The sequence below is a fragment of the Phascolarctos cinereus genome, unplaced genomic scaffold, assembly GCF_003287225.1.
Source record: "Phascolarctos cinereus isolate Bilbo 61053 unplaced genomic scaffold, phaCin_HiC Scaffold_4;HRSCAF=312, whole genome shotgun sequence".
Taxonomy (NCBI): domain Eukaryota; kingdom Metazoa; phylum Chordata; class Mammalia; order Diprotodontia; family Phascolarctidae; genus Phascolarctos; species Phascolarctos cinereus.
The window spans coordinates 144,223,653-144,248,646 of NW_027555847.1; the positions used below are offsets into that span (position 1 = coordinate 144,223,653).

General features: G+C 37.2%; 1 long non-coding RNA gene across 3 annotated transcripts in view; it reads left to right on the top strand.

Moving 5' to 3' along the window:
• The first annotated feature begins 500 nt into the window (after nt 1–500).
• The window catches only part of LOC110214559 (uncharacterized), a 53,302-nt gene continuing 28,808 nt past the window's right edge, over nt 501–24,994 (top strand). For 2 of the 3 annotated variants that reach the window (XR_002326299.2, XR_002326300.2), the window contains exon 1: nt 501–612. This is a non-coding gene — a long non-coding RNA (uncharacterized LOC110214559). Of the gene's footprint in view, nt 613–873; nt 1,007–24,994 lie in introns of those variants that run through there. The other variant, XR_013485953.1, reaches the window with a different exon arrangement.

Genomic DNA, 24,994 nt, shown 5'->3' on the forward strand with positions numbered 1-24,994 from the left:
CAAAGTGTCCCGAGACTGGACGCCGGCTGCTGAGTGTTCAAACAACCTTTTGGACCAAATGCTGTGGAGTGTGGTTGTCTAGGTAAGTCCGCACAACTAGTAACCGTCCCCGAGGTTCTCTGCTTGAATGAAACCTGACATTGCATCTCTTTAATGTGTCACAATTTTATCCTGAGACAGGGGAACTGGCAATATATTCCATTTCAGGACTCCCTCGGAGAAGGTTAGGGAGGGGACAGGAATCTAGAAATACATACATATATACACATATGTATATACACACATGCGCATGCATGTGTATATGTATGTACATGTATATATTCCACCCTCTTCGCCCCCTTCTCTCTTTTTTCAAATGGGGAGGGCAGCAGGGAGCCGAGTGTGGGAGAAAGCTCGGAAGGTAGCCCAGTACTGCGGAACACCGCCCTCTTTCTCGCTGCTACCAATCCAGGGACTGGTGGAGGGCGCTGCTACATTGTATCTATTCAAAGGGAGACGGACAGAGAGCAGCTAGGCGCTGACGCACGGGAGGCGCGTGATTGACGCAGGCGAGGTTTCTAAATTTAGCAGTTGGCCGGGGCCCTGCCGCCGCCGCGCGCCGGAGATAGCGGAGTAGGTTCCCCTCCGTCACCTCCCCTCCCCCCAGCTCCCTCCTCACTTGCTCCATTCAGGCGCGGGCCGGGCTGTGATCCGGCCGAACCAAATATAGCAGTGGGCAGTTATTTTTAGACCCGTGGGCCCCGGCGCGCGCTCCCTGCCCTTCCCCCTTCCCCCCTGGCCCGGGCACTCCTGGTGAAAACCCGCAGGGAGGGGGCGCCCTGACCCCGGCCCTGAGGACCTCGGGAGCCTCCTGGGTGGGGGTTGGGGGTGGTGCGTGCGCCGGGGGACACTCGCCATTTTTGTCATCTTAGTCTAGTGACCCGGGCCGAGGGGGACCCTGCTCCCCTTCGCCTCGCCCCCATATGTACGTGTACACACACACACACGTGTCGGCGCAGAGGTCGGGGTGAGTGGGAGTGAGCGGGTCTCTCGGTGCGGGCCCCCGGGAGGGGGAGGGGAGGGGTAAGGAAGGAGGAGGGGGCGGAGGCTCGGGCGAGCTCGGGGATGGCCCGAGGTGCCCAGCGGCCGCGCGTGGGGGCGGAGCCGCAGCAGCAGCAACCCCAGCTGCCGCCGCCGCTTCCTGATCGTCTGGGGATACCCCTGGCCGGACGTCACGGAGGAGCAGAGGAGGTGGCGGCCCCGGGGCTCATCCTGCCCTGACATCACGGGTGCAGTGGCGGCGGCGGCGGCGGCAGCTGCTGCTGCTGCTCCTCCTTTGTAGCTTCCCCCCTTGTTGAGTAACTGCTTTGTTAACTGAAAATACCATGACGGGCCAGTGTGATCACTAACTAGCTCCAGACCTCAAAGAAAGTCGGGGAGGCTGTCAGGCAAGATCGGGGAGACTCCCCCACGCAGGCTGTGATGGTATCTGGTGGGTGGATGTGTGGAGAAGCATCTGACAATTTCCATGTATTTCTTCTTACCTAACTGTGCACCCTAAAGAGGTTTAAAAATACTTTTATTTCCATGGTGTAACATTATAATGTGTATTCCACTGCCCTCCTCCCCTTTCAAAGGATCAAAATGCATTTCTGAAAAAGACGCAAAATTGCGATGAGCATGAAGAAATCCTCAAATAATGTGGAAGAGTCTTGGGGGAAAGAGCCTTGAACTGATTTATTAAATGGCAAAAGTTTTCAGCAGTTAACCATACAAATGAGTATAGAGAAAAAGTGGAATTTTATAAGTAGAAGAGAGGCCTTAGAGAACATGTAATCGGATTTATTTTAATTACATTAAAAATGAACAAGAATTTACAGCTCTTTATTTTACGGGAGGTAGCAATCGATGTAACACTTTGAAGTGTGAAAGGTTCTTTATATACTATCACACTCGATCTTCACAATAACCCCTTGCAATTATTGTCATACATATTTTACTATGGAGGAAACAGGCTCAGAGGGTGACTTGCCTATGATCACACAACTGTTATTTGCCAGGCTGGATTCCAACCTCGTTTTTACTTGACTCCAAACCCAGTTTTCTTTCTACAACTTTTTGATATGATTGCACCACTTGCAATAAGGCCATTCTTTGTCAGCTCTTAATACTTATCCTAACATTTCTATAAGCTCCTTCACTTGTGTTTTCAAAATTGTGTGTATATTTGTCCTTTATTTCTTGACATCTCTTCTAGCATAAATAACTCAAGGTAACATTTTCTCACTGGGTGGTTGTGTCACTGCATTCTATAGGATGATGATAATTGTTTTGTGCTCTCTGTAACTTAGGTTCATCAGGTTACTTATTCTGCTCCATGACTCTTCTTCACTTGATGTTACTTGTTTGACCCATTTCGTGCAATTAACATCTCCTTAGCTCATTATGCTTCTTAAAAGGAAATCTAGGTAGATATGAGATTCTAGTAATAGTTGGGATCTCAGTTACATTCAATTTGCAATTATAGATAGTAATGGAACTAAGACTTCTTACAAATTATTATTTCGTTTGGGTCTCTGATTCCATTACACTCCTAAATTCATGTGGCGCCCAATTATTTCATCTTTAGGCACTGTCAGTATTTATTAAGTATCTGCTCTGTGCAGAGTACTGTAACAAATACTGGGGAAGATGGAAAGGTTAACAAAACAGCCTCTGCCATTCCTGGTACCCATAACTTGGTTAGGGAGATGAAACACATTTGAAATAAAGGACTATTATGATACAAACTGCTTACTAGATAAGTGTATGGAGAGGTTCACACCAAGTTCCATGTGAACACCTAGGAGGGGTAAGATAATTTGTGAAGGGGGAGGAGGGACCAATTCTTTCATGAAGGAGTTTGCATTTGATTGACCTTAAAGGACAGGTATAATTTTTCTAAGATGGAGTTTTAATGAAAGCATTCTATGCTATCAGGAAATGATACGATCAAACATATATAAAGGTTTGAGATGTGTATGGGGGACAGGGAGTAGTCCATTTTAACTTAATTGTATTCTACCCCTTTCCTCTCTCCACCTTTGGAAGACCAGAATACATTTAAAAATATCTTATAAAACTGGAAACAATGTAAAGTAGAAATGCTTAAACAGTACACAAGTCTTGGGGAAAAGACCTTTCTTTAAAAAAAAAAAAGGCAGGCCTTGAATTTTTATGCTAAGATGTTTGAACTTAGTTCAGTAAGAAACTGGTGAAGGCTTTTAACAGGAGAGTGATATAACAATTATTTGTATTTTTATAGGACTTTATTTAAAGTTTATTATAATCCCATGAGATTAGATCTGTGCATGAAGCTACTTGAAATGAAAATAAATGTTGACTATTTCCATTAAACATCTGATGTTTTATGGATTTTAAAGTGGACTTATTAGTAACATGTATATGTCTAGTTTTATATTATATGGATATATTATAAATAAATATAGAATTGATCTAAACATGTGCTTAATTATATACTTTGATTAAAACAAAATGTAGGAATAGAAACTGGACCTATGATTTCATTGGTATAAAGAACTCCCAGGTGAGGAAACTTTCTACCAACACAAGTTGGTATCTTCTTTGCAACTTAAAGGGTTAAAAGAGTTGTCCAGAACGGGGGTGGTGAACTCAAACAGAAACAGATCTCTGTGGAACCACTTGTAAATATTTTTATTTACATTGTAATGGATTTTTAGAAACAGATCCCCGTGGAATCACTTGTAAATATTTTTATTTACATTGTAATGGATTTTTATTTATTTTGTTAAACAGTTCTCAATTACATTTTAGTCAAGTTCCAACAGTTTGGTACCCCTGGCCTAGAACACTGAGAAGTTAAATCACGTGTCCAGGGTCACAGAGCCAGTAGGTGTTAAGAGGTGGAACTTGATCCTAGGTCTTTTTGGCTTCAGGGCCAACTCTCTGTCCACAATGACAATGCTGCCTCTCCAGTGAAGTATATAATTCATATGTAGTAAAATATAAAAAAAGTGACAGAAACTGTAATGAATATTTGTATATATCACATTTTGAAAATCCATAAGATAATTAGACTATTATATAATTTGCTTAATTATCTGATTACTTTCCCCATTAATTTTAAAAAAATTTTCTTGCATAGTAAGAATTTTATTTATTAAAATGTTCATTGTAGGATACTCAGCAAAGCAAGAACATCTGAATTAATGAGATACTGAAAATATAGCTGCTTCAATGTACATTTCCATCTTGGTCAGCATAGAGAAAGCAAATTGTGGTCATCAGTCTCGAGAGCCAATTTACACTACTCTTAAAAACTCTATATTCTTTTGTGGGTTCAGTAGATTGATGGTACCTTCCACTTTGCTTTGGTTTTGTAGGCCAGGCCTACAATAAAGTATTTCTTTTTCTGAGAAAATAAAATAAAGCCTGGAGAAGGTAATTTTGTTTGAGTTGGTATTTATTTTAATAAAAATGAATTTTAAAATTGCTATACGTGCTTTTTTGATATAGCAGTGATGAAGAATTAGTTTGCTATTCATGAAGAACTGGAAGGGATCTTAGAGATCATGTAGTTCTGTTCCTTCATTTTACAGATGATAAAACTGAAGTCTAGCAGAATTAAGTGACTTGCCCTAAATCATAACAATATTAAATGATAGAAACAGGATAGAAATTGGAGTCTCTTGACTCCAGATCTATCACTCTTTCCATTATACTGCACGACCTCTGTTGATACTATGTAGAGAATGGTGAGTCCGTAGAGAGGGAAGTTTCTTTAATGAAGAAAATTGTCTGGATAAACAAAAGTAGTCCAGCATGATCTCATACTTCTTTGATATCTTTTACCACTCAATGTCTATTTCACTCAACAGGCAATTATTTAGGACTTCATTTTGTAGTTACCTGTGTACATAAGTAAATATGTCTCTGAAGATAAAAATGGGGAAGGAGATATTGTTTCGAGAGATGGCTTTTCTAGTATTACTGTAACTATATGGTCTAAAACAGAGATGTCAAGTTTCCAGTGATCCACAAAACTTCCAAGTGTAGCCTGCACCAGATTAAAATGTAATTGGGATGTGTTTAACAAAATTTAAAAAAATACAATACAGTATAGATAATGTTAATTTATGTTTTTCTAAGCCAATATGGCGTTGTTTCTATTTGAGTTTGACACCATTGATTTAATACATAATTTTTTGTTACACTGTTATATGACTTTTAACTATATAAATATTTAAAATATATACATATATGTATATATTTATATATACTTATATGTGCATTTATACATATATGTGTATATGTGTATGTGTGTACATATACATTATATATACATTTACAGTATATATGTACTATAAAACATATACATAAATCTTAATAACCCTAACAGTCTTGGACTTTATAATTTTTCAGAACAATCCGGTTATACCTATTACTTTTGTGTTTTAGAAAATTAAGTATGATTTTCTTCACCCAGACTTTTGGTCTCTTTTTATTCTGACTTTCTTTTCTCCTTATCCTCATATACTTGTGTTGAAATGTGTACAGTGAGCTAAGAATTTAAATTTAAATTCTGTAAATTTTCTGTGTTTTTATCTCAGAACTTAAGAAAACTTAGAACCACAGATTTTGTGTTCAAATAGTTGTATGTACAGATTCATGAATTTCACATTCCTTTCAAAACAAACAGTGGCAAGTAAGACAGAGATCTTGGGGTTGTAATTATTCATTGAAATTTTAATAAAGAGGCTTTTGAGAACCAAGAACATTAAGATTTAATTGAACTCTGAAAAATTAGAATTGTTTATTGGCAGGTCTGTATCTTATGCTAAAGAAACATAGAAATGATTAAAACAATTAGATAAAATGAACTATTAGTATCAATTGTTATTGAGTTATCAAGAATTGATAATGCCAATGTTATGAACTAATGTTTTTCCTTTTAATAATAAGTAACAACTAAGAAGGGTAGATCATAGGATGGTGTAGAGTCAGAGATGAATGAGACCTCAGAGGCTGGCTAGCCCTACCTCCTCATTTTACAGATGAGAAAACTGAGACTCAGCTTAAATGACTTTCCCAAGGTCACATAGGTAGTAAGGTTAGAGGCAGGAGTTTAACCCAGATTTTCTGATTTCAGAGCCAGTGTTCTTTCCACTGTTATCATAGATACTTTCTAGAATGTTTTAAATGGCAAACTAAAGAATTTGGACTTTATTTAAGTGCCATTAAAAGGCATCATTTCATTAGTTAATTGATAAATTAATGAATCTGTCTATCTTTTTAAAGCAGAGAAAGGATTTGATCTCATGATTAGAGCTATAGGTTAGGAAAATGACTATTAGATGGATTAAAGGAGGGAGGAACTGACCATGGGGAGCTATTGCATAGAAACTATTGCAGTAGCCACACTGTCAGAGGCAAAGGAGGCCTGAGCTAGGGTAATGGCTGTGGGAATAGAAAGGAAGAGATTTATAAGAGAGATATCAAAGCTAGACTCAACAAGACTAACTGACTAGATTGGATGTGAGTGATCAAGGAATAAAGATGAGTCTTGGAGGATGGTAGTACTATGAACAGAAATAAGGAGTCAAGAGGAGAAGCTGATATGGAACAAGATTATATATTAAGTTTTGTATACTAATTTTGAAGTTATCAGTGGGATAGCATGGGATAGATATGCAGTAGGCAGTTGGAAATACAGAATTAGAGCAGTGGTTATGAATCTGGACTGTAGACCCCTTGGGGTTAGCAGAGTTGTTGCAAGGGGTCCACAAATTCACATTCAAGTCATGTCAATAAAGGTTTATTAAGTGCTCCTCAAAGGCAAGGACTGTTTTATTTTTGTTTTTCTATACCTAGCTCCATGCCTTGGATATAGTAGGGGCTTAATAAATACCAATTGAATTTAAATGCTTACTATGTGCAAGGCACTAGGTATTGAAGATATGAAGACAAAAATAAAACATTTTCTGCTCTCATAATGTTTATTTCATTGGAGGCATACAGCATGCACAGAGATAAAGAAATACAAGGTAATTTGAGAAGGGAGACTACTAATAATTGAGATCAAAGAAAGCTTCACAAAGGAGGCGGCACCTGATCTGAGTCTTGAAGGAAGATAAGAATTCGGTTGTTTATATCTGTACATATGAGAACAGATATGTGATATTGGCATGGAATATGGATGGTGGCTTATATGAATGCACAGAGGCAGGAGATACAATGTCAAGTTTGTGGAGCAGCTATATTTCATTAGAATCTAGATAAATGTACTCTGCGTACTGTTCTCTTTCGTATTATTTTAAAAATATATCTATCTGACTAATATGAAAATATGTTTAGTAGGAATGTATATGTATAGCCTATATCAGATTGCACTGTGTCTTGGGAAGGGAGGTGGGAGGGAGGGGGAGAAAAATTTAAAACTCAAAAGCATATGGAAGTGATTGTTGAGAACTAAAAATAAATAATAAAATATATATGTATCATATAGATGTGATTAATAAAATAAAAATTCATTAAAAGTATTACAGAATTTGTAGTAGCTTTTTGTCATTGTATATATTCTCTATCAGTGGATAATAACAGTAAAACTACTATATTATGTAGGGGGTCTTCATACATGAAAAATTGGGAGCTACTGCATTAGAGGTAGAGATAAGGACAACAAAGACTGGAAAGTCATTCATACAGAGGATAGTTGAAGCCAGGTGAATAGATGAAATTGCTAAGGGAATAATATGGGCAGAATAAAAGAAGGTTGAAGACAGAAATTTGGGGACTGTTTCTCCTTTTCGGTTGCAGGCAGAAGACACAGACAGCAGAGACAAAGTGAGTAGTCAGAGAGGTAAGAGGAAAATAAATGTATTGCAGGGTAATAGACCCAAGGGAGAAGTCAAAGGTTATGACTGATAAAAGGCAATTAGGAAATTGTTGGGGAACTTTGGGAAAATAACTTTAATACAGTGGGAGTGGCAAAAGTCAGAATGAAAACAATAAAGATATGAGTGGATCATTAAGCATCTGGCATAGGCGTCTAGTATAGAATTAGAATAGTCTGGCAGCGAAAGGTATGATCGAAGTGCATATTCTTCAACAGGTTAGAAAATATTGTGGTAATTGCATTATTTTCCTAGGAAGACAAGCTTAATTTTCTTTTCAGTTTTTGTTTCTTTGGAGCATTGAATCTCTCCTAGTTTGGTTGTTGGCAGGTGCCAGAGATAAAGCAAATGGTTTAATGATAAGAATGGTACACTTGAAATGTTGGGGACGAGGGCGGGGCTGATGATAGGCAGAGGAAGTTGTGCCATATCAGGTGTTTAATTCTCAGAATTCTGTTAAAAGTGGGTGGCAGAATCAAGTCAAAAGTTAAGGTCTTTTCTATCAGTGCAGTTGTCTGTAACTGAGCCAGAGTCAGCTAATAACATCAATCAATACCTGTGTATTGGATTTTGCTTCATGTGTTACGTTGAAGTTGACTACATAAGTCTCTAACAATGAAGTTACTGGAGACAGTTGGGACAAGCAGGTTCAGAGCTATCTACATGCTAACAAGTTCCTACGATTTGATGTTGTTGACTGTGAAAAGTCATCAAGAGCTGTAAGTGGGAATAATGCCCTCTGTTCAGTAGTAGCTGTTATAATTCAGATTTACCTCTGTCTTATTACTCTTTTCCAGTCCCCTTTTTTCTATTCCATTCAATGTAAACTTTAGGGTTTGAATAAATCTAGGCTTTGGTTTGAAATTTTTTCTTATGAAAAAATTTACTGAACATCATTCTGTGATATGAAATTAAAAATGTGAACATTTCAATAAAATAAATGCAGTTAGAATGTTAAGATACTTACAAATGTAGATAGGTATACTGTTTATTCTGTTGTATGATAAGATGATATATAGTACAAATTCCAATTGGTGGAAATGTAGCTGAGCAAACTAAATGGGTTTTCTAAAACACAGCAGAGGTTAGTGAGGCATAAGCTCTATTTGTGTATCTAGTGCTTAGCATATTGCCTTGCACATAATAAATGCTTTTTAGATTCTTGTTGATTGAAATATATTGAGGATTTGAATTAGAAACTGAGCCACTACAATGTGGAATTATTTCAAGATTACATAGATAATAATTTTGGGACTTTATGTATCATAATGAAAACAATGCTTATCATTGTGTTTCAAATTTTATGGCAGTCAAAAAAATCTCTGTAAAGAGTTGTACTCTAAAATCAGAATCTTCAAATATACTTACTTGCGGCAAGATGGAACATCATCATATTACTGTCACATTTTGATAGATTATAAGAATATGTATTTACATGAGAAATGGGTAGCAGTAAAAACAGACTCCTTTCCGTCTCTGATCTTATGTTAATAGACTTTTATTTGGTGATGGTGAACGGGGAGGGAGGAACAACTTATATACTGTGTATGCTAGAATACTATGAATGCTTAAGAAATTAAAACATCACATTGAATTACTTTTTATTTCACTTTCATGAGAAATGTGTGTGTGTGAGTTTACCACCGTTCCACAAAATGAATAGAAGCTGTGGTGAGAAATTTGAACATTTAAATCTTTAAAGTACTGCTATAATATTTTAACATGTTTTCCACCATAAATAAATACACTGATGACTATATTGACACCTATACTGAAATATCATGCTTTTGTGAAATGCATGGATAATAATAATAATAATAATAATGATGATGATGATGATGATGATTACAACAACAACAGTAATATAGGGCAGCTAGGTGGCACAGTGCATAGAGTGCCAGGCCTAGAGTTGGAAGAGTCATCTTCTTGTGTTCAAATCTGGCCTCAGATCCTTACTAGGTGTTAAGTGACTGGAAAGTACTTAACCCTGTTTGCCTCAGTTGCCTCATCTGTAAAATGAGCTGAAGAAGGAAATGGCAAACCACTCCAGTATCTTTGCCAAGAAAACCCCAAAAGGGGTCATGAAGAGTTGGACATGACTGAACAGCAGCAAGTGCTTTAAGATTTATAAAACTCTTCATAAATATCTTATTTTATCCTCACAATAGCCTAGGAGCATAGGTACTGTTACTATCCTCATTATATAAGATGAGGAAACTCAGGTTAAGTGACTTGCCCAGGGTCACACAGCTAGTACATATCTGAGGCAGGATTTGAACTCGGGTCTTCCTGACTCCAGATTTTATGCTTCATCTTCTGTGCCATCTAACTGCCTCTTTACTTCTTTATCTCTAAATAAGGTATATATCACAGTTAAATAGCTCATATCAGCAAGTCTGAACAGAGAAAGAGTGTTAGTTGATTCAGATTCTTTTCTAATGTCTTGAGATTGTTTTTCAAAATATCAGTCCTTGGGGCAGCTAGGTGGCGCAGTGGTTAGAGCACCGGCCCTGGATTTAGGAGGACTTGAGTTCAAATCTGGCCTCAGATACATAACACTTACTAGCTATGTGACCTTGGGCAAGTCACTTAACCCCATTGCCTATCCTAATAATAATAATAATAATAATAAGAATAATAATATTGGTCCTGGCAGCTGTTAGGAAAGTTCTAATGCTGCTTAGCTTAAACTTTTAGCTCAGTAATGAGTATCCTAACTGGGATGTGTTCTTGACGGCATATTCAATGCAGACTCATAGAATTAGATTAGATGTAGAAGAGACCTTGAAGGTTATATGGCCTAATCCATTACCTTATACTGGAATCCCCTCTATGACTCAATACTCAAGTAAATCTATGATCTTATCCATTTGGGAATTCCCTGTAATGATACTGATTGAATCCCTAACCATCCCATATGATCCAAATACATGTCTTTCCAAAAGTTTATCATAATAGTGAGTCCAACCAAAATGCTGGAGGCCTTCCTTGATTTCTTTTGATATTACTAGTTGAACACTCTGGCTGTCTACTCGTCATCCTTTGCTTTTGACATGTGACTAGCCCATTGCCTCTTTCCTGTAGTCAATTCTTTGGTGACATTTTTTGATCCTGTTTATATGTTGCAGTCTGCTCACACCTATCATGTGTCTTTGCATCGTCTGCTGTTTGATGTTAATTTGGTCATAGTTGTCTATTACTTATTCTTAAGATTTTACAGATGAATTGGTATCTAACCTGGAGTAACCTTGGGTAGTCATCTCTATTTAGCAAGTAAATCGAATGTTTGCTGACTAAAGTGCTTCCTAGGCTTTTTTGTTATCCTATAGCAGAAAATTTACATATTTGCATTAATTTAATTTCTGAATGAAATTACTGTAGTTGGTTTCAATGTCATTTTTATTGTCCATTTCCTATTTTTGATTTTTAATAGCTTATTTAATTCAGAGTTAAATCTTCTTAATTATGTACTGTCTTTTTTCTCATTAATATTCTTGGTTTTTTTAAAATAAATTCTGATCTTAACTGTGAATGACTTAGCTATTCTTAGCAATGCAATGATTCAAGACAGTCCCAAAGGACTAATGATGAAGCATACTACTGTCTCCAGAAAAAGAACTAATAGTGATTGAATACAGACTGAAGCGTGCTATTTTATACTTTGTTTAATTTTTTCTTTTGAGTCTTGTACAAAATGACTGATATGCAAATATTTACATCTATAACCTATATTTGTTTACTGTCTCAGAGAAGAGGGAGGGGAGGGAAGGAGGGATAGAATTTGGACCTCAGAACTTTAAATAAAAATGTCAAAAAGTAAAAAAAAATCTGATCTTAGCTGTGACTAAATATTTGTCTGCATAGACAGCTGACTTAGGGATAACTCTCACATCTGTCAGTTATTTCCTGTCTATTAAAACGTAGTCAGTTTCATGCTTTGTCATGTTCTTTGGCTCTGGCCATGTCTAATACCTTTCAATTCTTCTTTTGAAGAATGTTTTTGTGGCATAGAAGCATTATGTTTCTATATATGTCTTTTGCCTCATTAAATTCTTTATAATGAATCATGAACTTCTCCCATCCTCACCTTTTCCCACCATTGCATTGAAGTAATCAAGTATCAGAGGGTATGTCGATTTGTTTGGAGGGCCAAGTTCTGCATAGAATTTTTCTATTACTTTGTATTCAGGGAATGATACTGTGCACAAGTTGGACTTTTTACAGATACTATTAATGTTTCACTGCATTACGAATGTATGTCTCATGAAATAATATTTCTTGTAGTTTTGGAGTATGTGGTAAAACCCACTTTGCTAACTCCTCTCTTTGCTTCATCAGAGTATGTGTAGCCATCCTTCCATCTAGCTTCAATCTCCTTCTTTATTTTGGTTTTTGTTTGTAGCAAAAATGAATGTCAGTACTGATTTAGCTTTTCCAGAAATAAGTCCACTCTGTTATTAGACAAGGGTCTCACATTTAGAGTGCCAGTCAAGTTAAAGTTTGTTAACAATCTAAAAACTGTGATTCTTGGCTCCTCTGCCCTCTTTATTACCACTTGGCCTTTGTCATGGCGGAAGTAGAAGGGACCTCAGGATTGAGAGCCATTTTTCCTTTTCCCTGTTTCATGGATTGCAGTGGCCAAAAAAATTTGATCACTAGATTGCCTCCCAACTGATTGTGATTAGCTAGACTGGCCCTTGGAAAATAAGTTTGGTCTGTTTCCTAGGCCATACTCAAAGCCTTTCCATCATGACAGAACTTGTCAGAGCTTGTTCTCCACTGGCATAACTTTCAAGAACCTAGAGTCACCTTTAGAGCATGAATAGGACTTCTGTGGATGTTGTCCCTGACGATTGATTGACATTCAACCTTTGTGTGACTACCTCTAGTGATGAGGGATAGAAAAGTCTTCCTTGTGTTGAGCCCAAATCCATTGTGTTCTAACTTAGAATCAATTCTATAATCTTAGAATTAGAAAACACGTTAAAGATCATCTACCATAGTCCAACCATATTTGAATAGCTTCTAGAATATCTCTAACAGGTGATCATGGAGCCTCTACTTTGACATTTCACTACTTCACAGAACAGCCTACTTTATTTTGGGATAACTTTAATTTCTTCATATTAAGCCAAAACCTGCATTCTTTTATTCTTGTACCTACTGGTCTTCATGTTATCCTTTTGTACCACAACAGAATAATTTTTTCACATTATAGTGCTTCAGGTTTTGAAGACCTCTTGTCATATACTCACTAAACCATTTTCATATTTCCTTATTATTTCCAATTTCCTCGTTTAATGTTCATTTGACAGTGTTTTTTATCTGCTTGTTCTTATGTAAACATTTTCCAGTTCGTCAATATCCTTACTAAAACATGAAACCCAGAAACTGACCTTTGGGATAAATTAAATGTATGAGTTCCTCTATTAGTATTTATACTGACTAAAAAATTCCTGTCCTTATTGTCAGCCTATTTGCTAACATACTAGTTCACCATCCCCTGCCATCTAGTGTCTTAGATAAAAGTTGTATACTTGAATATCTCTGGAACCCTCAATTCTATTCAGGTCAATTCTATTCCTTCCCACTATTTTCACCCTGTTTTTTCCCATTCCATTGTGCTCTTCAGGACCCCCATTCTGTATTAATAAATTCATGTCTGGTCTTGAACTTTATCAGTATACCTTTCCACCTTTCTTTAATTGAAACCTGGATTTCTTCCAAGGATGCTACATTTCCTCATAGCTCTCTCCATTGGACTTAATTGTCACAGGAATAGAAGAAAGAGTTGGTAGACATTACTGCTACCAGACCATTTCTCTACTGCCATCCCTCAATATAAATATCCCACTTCCTAAAGTCCATACATTTTGTTCACACTATCTTCTCTGTGTTTTTGTGCTTTCATCTAACAACTTCCAGGTAATTAGACAAACTTCTTGACTTTTTAATGACCTCTCTATTTATTCTATTGCCTTTTATCATCCTATGAGTCTTCAGTATCCATATTTATGGCTTCAACTCCAACATTTCCTTTCTACCTCACTTCAAGTATATACTAGCATGTACTGCTAGATACACCATACTTATTGCAAATAACCTACCCTCATTTCACAGAGAAAAATTAGGCATCTGATGAGGAGCTTCATCAGTCTCTTCATTCCTCAAATGAATTCCTGAAAACTTCCCAGCATCATCACTGATTTCCTCCTTATCTCTTGTCTCAGAAGTGATAATCCCTCTATCCTACCTTCAAGTTCTTGCTGTTGTGATTTTGTCCTCATAAGCTTCCTTATTTTCTCCCTAATTATTGTCTCCTTCCCATCTCTTCACTCTCCAGAATAGTACTTTGCACCTTTCATATGCGTATCATGTCTATTTTGTATTTTAGTTATTTGTGAATTTTGTTGCATTCTTTTGTTAGACTGTGACTTGCATGAGGATAGAAACTATGTCTTAACTAAGTTTTGTACCTCCCCTAACACCTATCATAACAGTCTTAAGCTGTACTTCATAAATAGTTTTAAAAATTAAGCTTTAAAAAAATCCTCCAGATGTGATCAAAGCAGAGCAGAGAACGGTGTGGCTATTACATCCTTCTTTTGGATACTATACTGTTTAATGCAGCCCAAGATTTATTTGCTTTGTTGGGTGCCATGTTAATATGGACTCATAATGAAATTTCAGTCTACTAAATTCTTTATCTGATTCTTTATCTTTATCTTTTTTGCAAAGATTTGTAAAGACTTTATTCCAAGGAATATTTCCAGATGCATAAAAAGAAGTTAAAAGTTAAAGGGGTTAAAAAAAAGGACTCAGTTGATATGTGTTCCTGTGCATTCACCATAAACTAGTGCAAAAACCATCTATTTCTCAAATAAAAACCATCCAAAACAGATGAAAGAATTAACAAAGGAAGAACCATTTGACAGCTACTAAGATCAACACTCACCCATTCCAAACCAGCTCTTGGCAATAGAGCTCTTTGGTTGAAGGATTCAGATGCTCTTTGGAGAGCATCTCCAGATATCAGAACAGGATACAGGGAGTGGGGTGGTGGTAGAGCATGGTCAAACTAAATGTTAAATAGGAATGAGGCACTTAAGGTTCAAAACCTTAGAGTTTAACATTCTGCCTTGATCACTATGGTTTACAACCCAGTGCCATACTTATAGAGATATCAAAGCAGCCTTTCTTCAGGTTGTTCTGTTGGGCCCTCCCCATGGCAATTGCAGAGAATGCTAAAGACACTCCCACAGTCTTTTTCTTCACTTTCCATTCTTTCGTTCTGTGTAGCTGCAACAGCTCTTGATCTTGCAATGAGATGGATTTTGGAAGCATTGCTTTCTTGTGGCACTGAGCTTGTTTTAGGGTTCATCCTTTTTTTTTTTTTAACAAACCATCCTTCACCTTCATCCCTTCTCATCTTGGGACAGGAATATTGGCATAAGTTAGTTAGCTCATTAGCTTACCCTGTCTAGTATGGGATATGCTAGCAAAAGACTTCCTTTTTTTGTCACCTACAAGCTTATACCATACCACCAATTTAATATTAGGATACTAATTGAACTTCATTGAAAGTTCAAGTAGCTGTATTTTGCTTTTTACAGTTGGATAGTTGATGCCACTCTTTACATCTCTCAGACACCAAAATAGTCCTGTTCTGAGACTAGACATCACTGGTAAAGGGGACATTAACACTGTAGGATTCTCCTTTGGGCAACTTCACCTCTTGAATTTTTCCAACCAGGTAGCCACAGTTAAAGTGCATTGGCTTGGCCAGCACAGTAGCATGAATGCCAAAAGCAGGAGTACTGTGGCTGAGGTTGTCGTTGCTGGCAGTGTGGGCTCCAAAGAGTTTAGTGTTGATTCTTTTTCAAATGAACTACTGTCTAGCCAGGCTTTGCTCATCTTCTACTTGTGTTATTGGTTTTTCTGAACCAAAATACGGGATTTTATATTCATCCCTTTTAAATTTCTTTTTAATCATACTAATGCATACTAATTGCATTGACACTTTAGAACACCATGAAGTCTCTATAGCAGAGGAGGCAAACATGCAGCCCATGTGGCCTGAAATACTCCTGAGTGTAGCCAAACTAGATTAAAATGTAACTTGAAAATACTTGACAAAATAAATAAAATACAATAAAACATACATAGCATTAAGTTAATATGCAAGCCACAGGAATCCTTGTGTATAGATTATTGGCCTTTCTATTTGAAACTTTAAAAAAATATTTTAAAGATATATATATTCAAGTCATAGCTAGTGTTTTTATTTTTCCCAGCAGATACTATTTTATTTTTTCTAATTACATGTAAAGATAATTCTAACATTTTTTATGTAAAATTATGAGTTCCAAATTTTCTCCCTTCCTTGCCCCTTCCTAACACAGCGAGCAATTTGATATAGTTTATATATGTGCAATCATGTAAAACATATTTCCCCAGTTGATAGATATCCCTTTTGTTTTCAGTTCTTTGCTACAACAAAAAAAGCTCCTATAAATAATTTTGTATGTAATGGGTCATTTTCCTCTTTCTTTGATCTCTTTGGGATGTAGTAGTGATGTTGCAGAATCAAAAGATATATATACAGAGTTTATGACTGGACCAAATTCACAGCTCACCATTATGCTTTTCCTCCAACATTTGTCATTTTCCATTTTTTGCCATCTTTGCCAATCCTATAGATATGAAGTAGAACTTCAGAACTGTTTTGATGTGCATCTCTCTAATTAATTGTGATTTGGAACATTTTTTGTATTGCTATTGATCGCTTAGATTTCTTCCTTTAAGAACTGTCTCTTCATGTCCTGGGACCATTATTTAGCTATTCAGGAATGTGGTTTTTCTAAAGTGGGGATTCAGGGATAGGCACTTGAAGTCCCAAGAGAACTTAGAAATAGGAAAAAGCAGGGTTCACAAACTAAACTGAGTATGTTTTAGCTAAGTCAGTGGGAGGAGAGGATGTTGGTCAGGTAATGGAGATTGAGGAAAGGATTTAAGATTAGGGATATACTCATCCATTTACTTTGTTCACTTGACAAATATTTATTGAGAGTGTTATGTGCTAGGCACTATGTAATATACTAAGATGAATAAGATGCACTGGTCTCTTAATATCTGAGAACTTACCCTACTGGTAAAGCATATGGACTATGGGACTGTCATTTAAGCTGCCCAGAACCTTTTCCACAGTTTGAGGATATATGTTTCAGATTTTGAAGTGGCTGAGAGCTGTACTCCTTTGCATTAATTTAATTATTTATTTAGCTGTTACTCTAATACAAACATTCATGTGATGCTTTTCAAAATATTAATGCATATATTAACCCATTTGATGCTCACAATCCTATTAGTTGAGTAGGATATTATATTCATTCATTCAACAAATATTTTTCTGTTCTTAATTTAAGAAGTAGGTAAATTGAACATTTTATATTTCTTCCTGAAACTTTTCCCAAATTAGTTATCGCTCTTGATTATTATCATTTTTTTCCCCTTTGAGGCAATGGTGTTATAAACAAGCAAACAAACAAACAAATACATAATTGCATATATGTACTCAAGCCAACCAGAGGGAGAAACAACAGGTCTGGGAAATTCACAAACCACATAATCAAACCTTTTGATATTTGAAAGTTTGTGGAATAGCAAGCCCCTGTCTGGGATCCCAAGTGAAATAAGCCTACAATTTGAGAAAAATCTTACCTTAGGAGAGACAGTAGTTTGGTTATAAAACTGGAGTGGTGAATACACAATAATGTGTTTGTGTACTTTTTGTGCTTGTGTGATGCAACCGGTATTTAAGTCACTAAGTGCCAGCATTGTGTTAGCGCAGTACAGAACACGTGGTTCTTGGAACAAGGGTTTACAATCTAAAATGAAGTTAGATATCGCCAAGGATCTTTGATTCCTCCTTCAGAATTAGTCATCAAGATTTCATTTCAGAAATAGATACCTTGTTTAAGAGTCAAGATTAAAAAAATAAATTTAAGTGCAATGAAATATGCAGCTACAACATAGTCCCTGTTTGAATGTAGATAATTGTATGGTTTGGCAATCTCTAAGTCTTTATTAAGTACTTACTATCTGCTAGGCGCTGGGCTAAACTCTGGGGATACAGCTATTATCTATGGCAATGCTCCTCTCTTCTTCCCAGTCCTCTTACTTCTACTGTAGGTAACTTCTATCAAGAAAGCATTTAATATAGCAAAATTTTGAGTACTTGTTACATGCAAGATACTGTGGGGAAAGCAAGACTGATCTCTGCTCTTAAGATGACTGAAATGTAGTAAGGAAAAACAAATATTGAAATAACTACAACATAAGGCAGATTCAAAGAAGTCTTATAAAATAGGTACAGAAAAAAAAACTCTGTAGGGTTTTAGAGGGAGAAGGAGAGAGAGAGAGAGAGAGAGAGAGAGAGAGAGAGAGAGAGAGAACACAATCATTTGAGGGAATCAGGAAAGACTTCATTAAGGATGTGATACTTGAGCTGGGCCTTGAAAGATAACTAATAAAATCTTTTATAGTGCTTTAAGAACATTTTCATATACATGGTTTCCTTTGGTATTCGTAATAACCCTCAGAGGTAGGCAGAACAATTATACCCATTTTACAGATGAGACAGTTGAAGCTCAGAAGTGGTAGGGGAGTTATACCTCAGAGGTGGTAAGGAGACACATAGCTAAGTAAATTGCAAAACCAGAACTAGAACCTAGATATTCTGATTAGAAGGTGCCTATAGCTGTGGGTACAGCTAAGTAGTGCAGTGGCTAGAAGGCTGGGACTGCCAGCCTGTGACCTGGGGAAGTCATTTAACCTCTATTTGCCTCAGTTTCCTTAATTATACAATGGGGATAATAATAGCTCCTACCTCTCAGGGTTGTTGTGAAGATCAAATAAGGTGATTTTTGTAAAACGCATAGCACAGCAACTGGCACATAGTAGGTACTTAATAAATGCTTATTTCCTTTCTTTCTTCCTTATCCCAGTATACTTTCTACCTTACCACACTGCCTCTCAGTATCAGATTTCACCAGATGGAGATGGGAGGAAAGATATTGCACGTTGAAAGAACAGCAAAAGCATAGAGGTAGGAAAACATATACTTAGGAAATATTATATAGCATAGTTTGAAATTTAGGGTACCTTTGCAGGAGTTATGGGAGATACAACTAGAAAGGTAGTTTGGAACTAGAGAATAAAGGGCCTTAAATGGGAAACTAAGGAGTTTGGACTTGAGTTAATAGGCAATGGGAGAGACATTGATGTTTTTTTAAGGAGATATAGAGAAAAGAAGAATCAAACTGATAATATTAATGGTAATGGTAAGATTTTTAACTGGAAAAACTGCTTGAGAATAAAGTCTATATTCCTTAATCAAAGGAATTATTATCTAAGCTAAAGTATCTGAAGTCTAAATAATAGACATTTCAAGGGCTTCTGTCATCATGTTCAAACTGTGTTCTTTTACAGTCAAATACACCTCAGCATGGCCCTTGAAAAAACCTAATTTCAAGTAACATTAATTGACTACTTGAAGTAGTATGTGACACTATTCTGGGTACAAAGATTGGTCTTAGGTAAAATTTTGAAAAAGGTGAATTATGTTTTGTACCTTCCCAGTTTGCTCTTAGTGCCCTCCCCAGGTACCCAATGCCTTCGTGCTGTGTCTTGCCGCCCATTTCCCTATTTGGTACCTCACCCAATCCAACTCTATCTTCTACCAGAATATTTCATACTATAAAATGTCTTCCCAGTAAAACTCCTTCCCTTAGTGAAAGTGAATTTAGCTAGGTTCTAGGAGAAAAGCCATCTCATTAAACTAATTGATATTAAGGTGTGAATAGTCACTTGATAGTCCCTCTTTCAATGGTACTTATATTTTAAAAGAGAATGCTTTTTAATCGAAATATATCTCTAACACAGTTACTCTTCAGACTTTGCAAAGTCTGGTTCTTCCAAATGTGGCAATGAAATTGTTATAGGTTGGTGGAGTTTCAGGGAATGTGAAAAAGTGAAATGAAGAATTTCAGGAAGTGTGGGGGAGATATTTTTGTGCAGCTCTAAGGACATAAATCCCATAGCCCTATACCTGGGATATATTTTATAAAGACCTCCCCTATAGGATTCTGTCAGTGCTGTAATTAGTGACAATATGTTGGTTTACCAGACTGGCATACTGTGGCAAGTCTAGTTGCTATGTATCCCCTACTCCTTTGGTAGTTTCCCAACTTTCAGGCCAAAGTAGGACTCGTACTGGAGGAAGGTGTACAAACCACATGAGTATGGAACATCATTTACATTTTTCCTTTCTTAGCTTATGAAGCATCAGTTACTCTGTCTTCCCACTTTTCTTGGAATGAGGTATTCTCCTTATGCTCTTCAATCTTGCCCATAACCCACCCCAGCACATACACACACACACACACACATACACACACACACATACACACACACACACACACACCCCCTTGCAAGAATCTAAGCCTAGCTTCATTCTCTCTGGCTGTAGCAACATAGGAACAAATATAAGCTGAGGGTGATAAAGTAGAATAGTACAAAATAATTCCTTTCTTTCTCATCCTACCATTTTCTTCAATTTGGCCTTTTATATCTTCTTTTGTATTGGAAATAGACTTCTATATTTGAAAGACCTCAATGGTATTCACTTAGTCTTTCCTTACATATAGTGAGCATTATGGAACGATGTTACCTTGCTTTTAAAATTATTTAATGGGTAGGCTCAAAATGATTGAAGCCTCTGTTCATTACAGTGGGTCTTTTTTATTTACTTGATTCACCAATTCAGTCAGCATTTAGTACTTAACTGTGTGCCACATATTGTGCTAAGTCATTGGGATTTAAAGACAATGATAAAATTCCTCTTCTTAAGGTGCTTTCATTCTTTTGGAAAGAAGCAGGATAAATGAATAATTTCATGGATAAATGAAATTTTAAAATATGCAGAAATAAATATGAGACTGGGGGTGGTGGTGGAAGGGAAAACACTAACAACTAAAGGAATCAAGAAAGACTTCTTGTGTGAAGTGGCACTTGTGGTGAGTCTGGAAGGGAGCTAGGGACATACAAGGTAGAGATGAAGAGGGAGAGCATGCCATCCATGGTAGGAAGTGGGGATAACTTGTGCAAAGGGATGTGGTAGGAAGATGGAATGGGATGTATTGGGACCAGCAAGTTGGCCAGTGTGGCTGATAGGTATAGAATGTCTGAAATCAGTCTAGAAAGATAGGGTGGAGTTAGATTGTAAAGACCTTTAAATGCCAAACAGAGGAGGTTATATTTATTCTAGAGGCTATAGGGAATAACTAAAGTTTTTTTTTTTAGAAGGAGTACATCATCAGACTTGTGCTTTGGTAAGATTATTTTGGCCGCTATGTGAAGAATAGATTGGAGAGGAGAGACATTGAAGACAGGGAGCTCATTTAGGAGACTGTTACAGTATAGTCCATATGAGAAATGATAAAGGCCGAACTAAAGTACTGCTCATTTGTGTGGCCAAAGAAAAAAGTTGGATATAAAGGATAATTTGGAAGTAGAGTCAATAAGACTTGGCAACTGACTGGGTATAGGTGAATAAAAGTGAAAGTTTTGAACCCTCGTGATTGGAAGGATTTCTCAAAAGAAATAAGGAAGTTACCCAAATTAACAGAACATGAAATTGAAATCTAAACAATCCAATTTCAGTGAAAGAAATCAAACGAGTTGTAAAGAAACTACCAAAGGAAAAATCCCTGGTCCAAATGGATGTGTAAGTGAATTTTGCTAAACTTAAAAAAAAATTAACATATGTACTATACAAATTAATCTCAAAAATTGATAAACAAGACTTAAAAACAAATAATATGTACATCAGCCTAGTGTTCAGTGAATTCAAGAATACAAACCACTGAAGAATGGGCTATTTCTTTGAAAAGATTGTTAGAAAAAGTAATTTGGTAGAAAATAGGTTTACACCAACATCTTACACTGTATCCCACAATAATTATAAAAGGAGACATCTTTTGGAATACGTACCTGAGAATTCTCTGGGACTTCCACAATCCCCCACCATGGCAGAAAAACTGTTTGCATGTGTCCACTAGAGCTGGGGCTCATCCAAGTGAGTTTAAGTTAAGATTTTAGGCTCTGGGTATCTCTCCTGCCTTTTTTCTATTCTCTGAACATAGATAAGAAAACAGCCTACAAGTATGGGAATTATTCAGCACTCCTGAGATATCTTTTCAGAACTCTGTGAGTTCAAGAGGCCAGGGACTCTCAGCAGGAGAAGTTTCTGAAACTATACTTTTTTTTTGAGGGGGAGGAAGAGTCCAGAACCCCTTGGAATTGTCCATACCATCTCTTACAGGCATTCTTAACCTCACCGTTTTGGTAGACCAGATGAGGGCAGAAGATGTCCTTGCCTACAGGTAGCACAATGGATGTTGATGCTTGCCCTAATAGAATGAGTACTGGCAGAGACAAGCCCATTGTAGCTCTGTGTTTATGTAATCTGGAAATGAAAAGGCCCTTCCACATTGCTGCTGACAATGGTCAACAGATAGCTTCTTTTCAAAGAAGGGTCAAGGAACCAAGAAATGGAATTGTTGAGAGCTTCCTTATTTTCTTCCTTGTTTTCTAACAATGTGTAAGAGGTGAAATTGTTTATGTAGTATCTCAGCAGAGGGTTCTAATGGGGCAAAGATGTGATTCCTCTCTCATAGGGCTCCCAGGGAGAGGGGAGATCATGGCTGATGGTCTATGGAATACGAATGGATGGTGGTGCCTGGTAAGTTTTGATACAGATTTGGATCCCGGGATAGGTTGCACGTAAGAGGGTAATGACCTCTTAGCTACCTTACGGCAGATGACCTTGACCCACAGTGAGGATAAGTAACTGTTAGGTATCATTATCTGTGCTGTGATCACAATGTTCCTGGTGCTGATTCTCTTCATTGTCACCACTTTACACTGGGAGATCAATTAAGAACTAGCTGTCATCACCTCTACCACACTCCTTCAGGGGCCCTTACGTTGCTTATTGCCTTTTGGAGGCATTTTTTGTTCTGCTCTGTCAGTGTTTCCTACCCCAGGTTCTCAAATTTTTAAAGTCAGGGTTGTGTTATAATGGGCTATTTAAGTGGTCCTCTGTACAGAGGTGTCAAAGTTACAGCCTGGTGGGGAGTGTCAGAACCAGATTAAAATTGGGAAATGTTAAGCAAAATAAATTAAGAAATGCAACATAGATGATGTTAATTTGTGGTTTTCTAAGTCAATATGCAACCCACAGGGATCTGTTTCTATTTGAGTCTGATGCTACTGCTCTAGAAGAATTTTAGGCCTTTTCCACCAGCAGTAGTGTGTGATAGGAGCAGCATCTACCAAGACTATAATGTTGTTATTATATATAGGCTAGGTTAGTTTTTTCTTAAAAAAGCAGTAAACTGATTTAAAGGCTTAATTGTCCCAGAGGAATAAGGTTTGAACTGTATGTGTAGTTTCCTGGAAGCTGTTGACATAATAAGCCCAGCATCTGAGTAGTTGTTGTACCTCAGACTTGGTGGACTTCCTGTTGCCATGAGTCAACACACCCTCCTGACCACAAAGACCTCCATCTGGAGGCTGATCCAACTGAACCAATGCTGTATCTTTGGTAGGTATCTTTCTTGTGCTACTTTAAAATAAACTTCCTTTTATATGATATTATACAGGCTATATATGTCTCATTTCATTCCAATCGTGGACCTGAACCTTCAGACTAGTCTGAGTTAAACCTGGCCCAGAAGAGAGGTACAACCCTGGAAATATTGCTGGAGGCTATAGTTAATTTATTCAGTCTTTCTTTCTGGATTAGGGTGGTAAGTAGTGGAGAGTTGAACCTTATTTGATGAGTAATACTGGAAGAGAAAAATCCCTACCACCTTGTAACTGTAGGTCAAAGTATTCTAAAATGGGACCTTTAGGTGAATTGTCATTTAAATAACGAAGGATTGTTTGGCTGTAGGGAACCACTGGAAAGTAGTTTCCTCAACAAGTTGCTTCCTAAACAAATCCATAAGGAGAGGTTGACAAGGTGGAAAAATGTCGGTTGAATAAGTGATGATATAGACAGATCATAGGAGGGCCTTTGGTTTTATGGGGGTCTTTAAGTTGTACAGTGCCAAGACCATCTATGGATCCACATGAAGCCCTTTTGAGGCTGTATGATATGCTTTAGGAACTCTCTCATCACCTTTATAGACCTATGAAATGGTTTCTGGTACCAGAGATGAATTAAGATAATTCAGACCCAACTAAATGTTCTGGTTGTGATCTTGTGAATAAATAAGTATTTGTTTTAAGTAGATGACTCACCTCTATCCTTAATGTTATGGGAGATAGAAATTCATGAAGCACTAGAGAATTGTTGGGGCTGTGGATAAATTGATGGGTATTAGAGTGTATTGCGAGTGTCCCCATACTGGGTCTGCAATGTAGTTTTCCATTCATCTCCTCACTTTGATACAAAGTGTACGTTGCAACCATTTGTTCCTTCTGATCTTGTGTGACTCTTATTTATGTTTTCCTGTAACTTCTCCATTAGTGCATCTATCCAAAATGCTGATGGTCATTCTCTAAATTTCTTGACCTTGTATGGGTATCCATGGAGCATCTTTTTAGCACTAATATTCTTCCACTGTTAAGTACAATTGTAGGTCAGGGAATACCATAGTCTCCAAAGAAGCAAAATTTTGGTTCACGCAAAGGGCAGTTATGAGGATCAGGATCAGAGGTGTAGAGCTGGAAGAGAACCTAAAGATCATCATTTCATAGACAAGGAGATGGAGGCTGAGGAATGTTGAGTGATTTGTCCTAGGTCACACAGGCAGTAAGTAAGAAGAGGTGGAATTCAAAAACAGATCTTCTGACTGAAATCAGCACTCTGCCCACTGTGCTGCTAAGGCTTCACTGAAGCAAGGAAAATGAGGCTAGATTGATTACAGTGATGTGAGTGAGGTGGGTGGGTGTGAGGCCTCATTTTCTGAGACACTAAAAATATTCTGGAAGTTTTGCTGTTTGTCAGACTGTGCTGGGCAGGCATCAGTCTG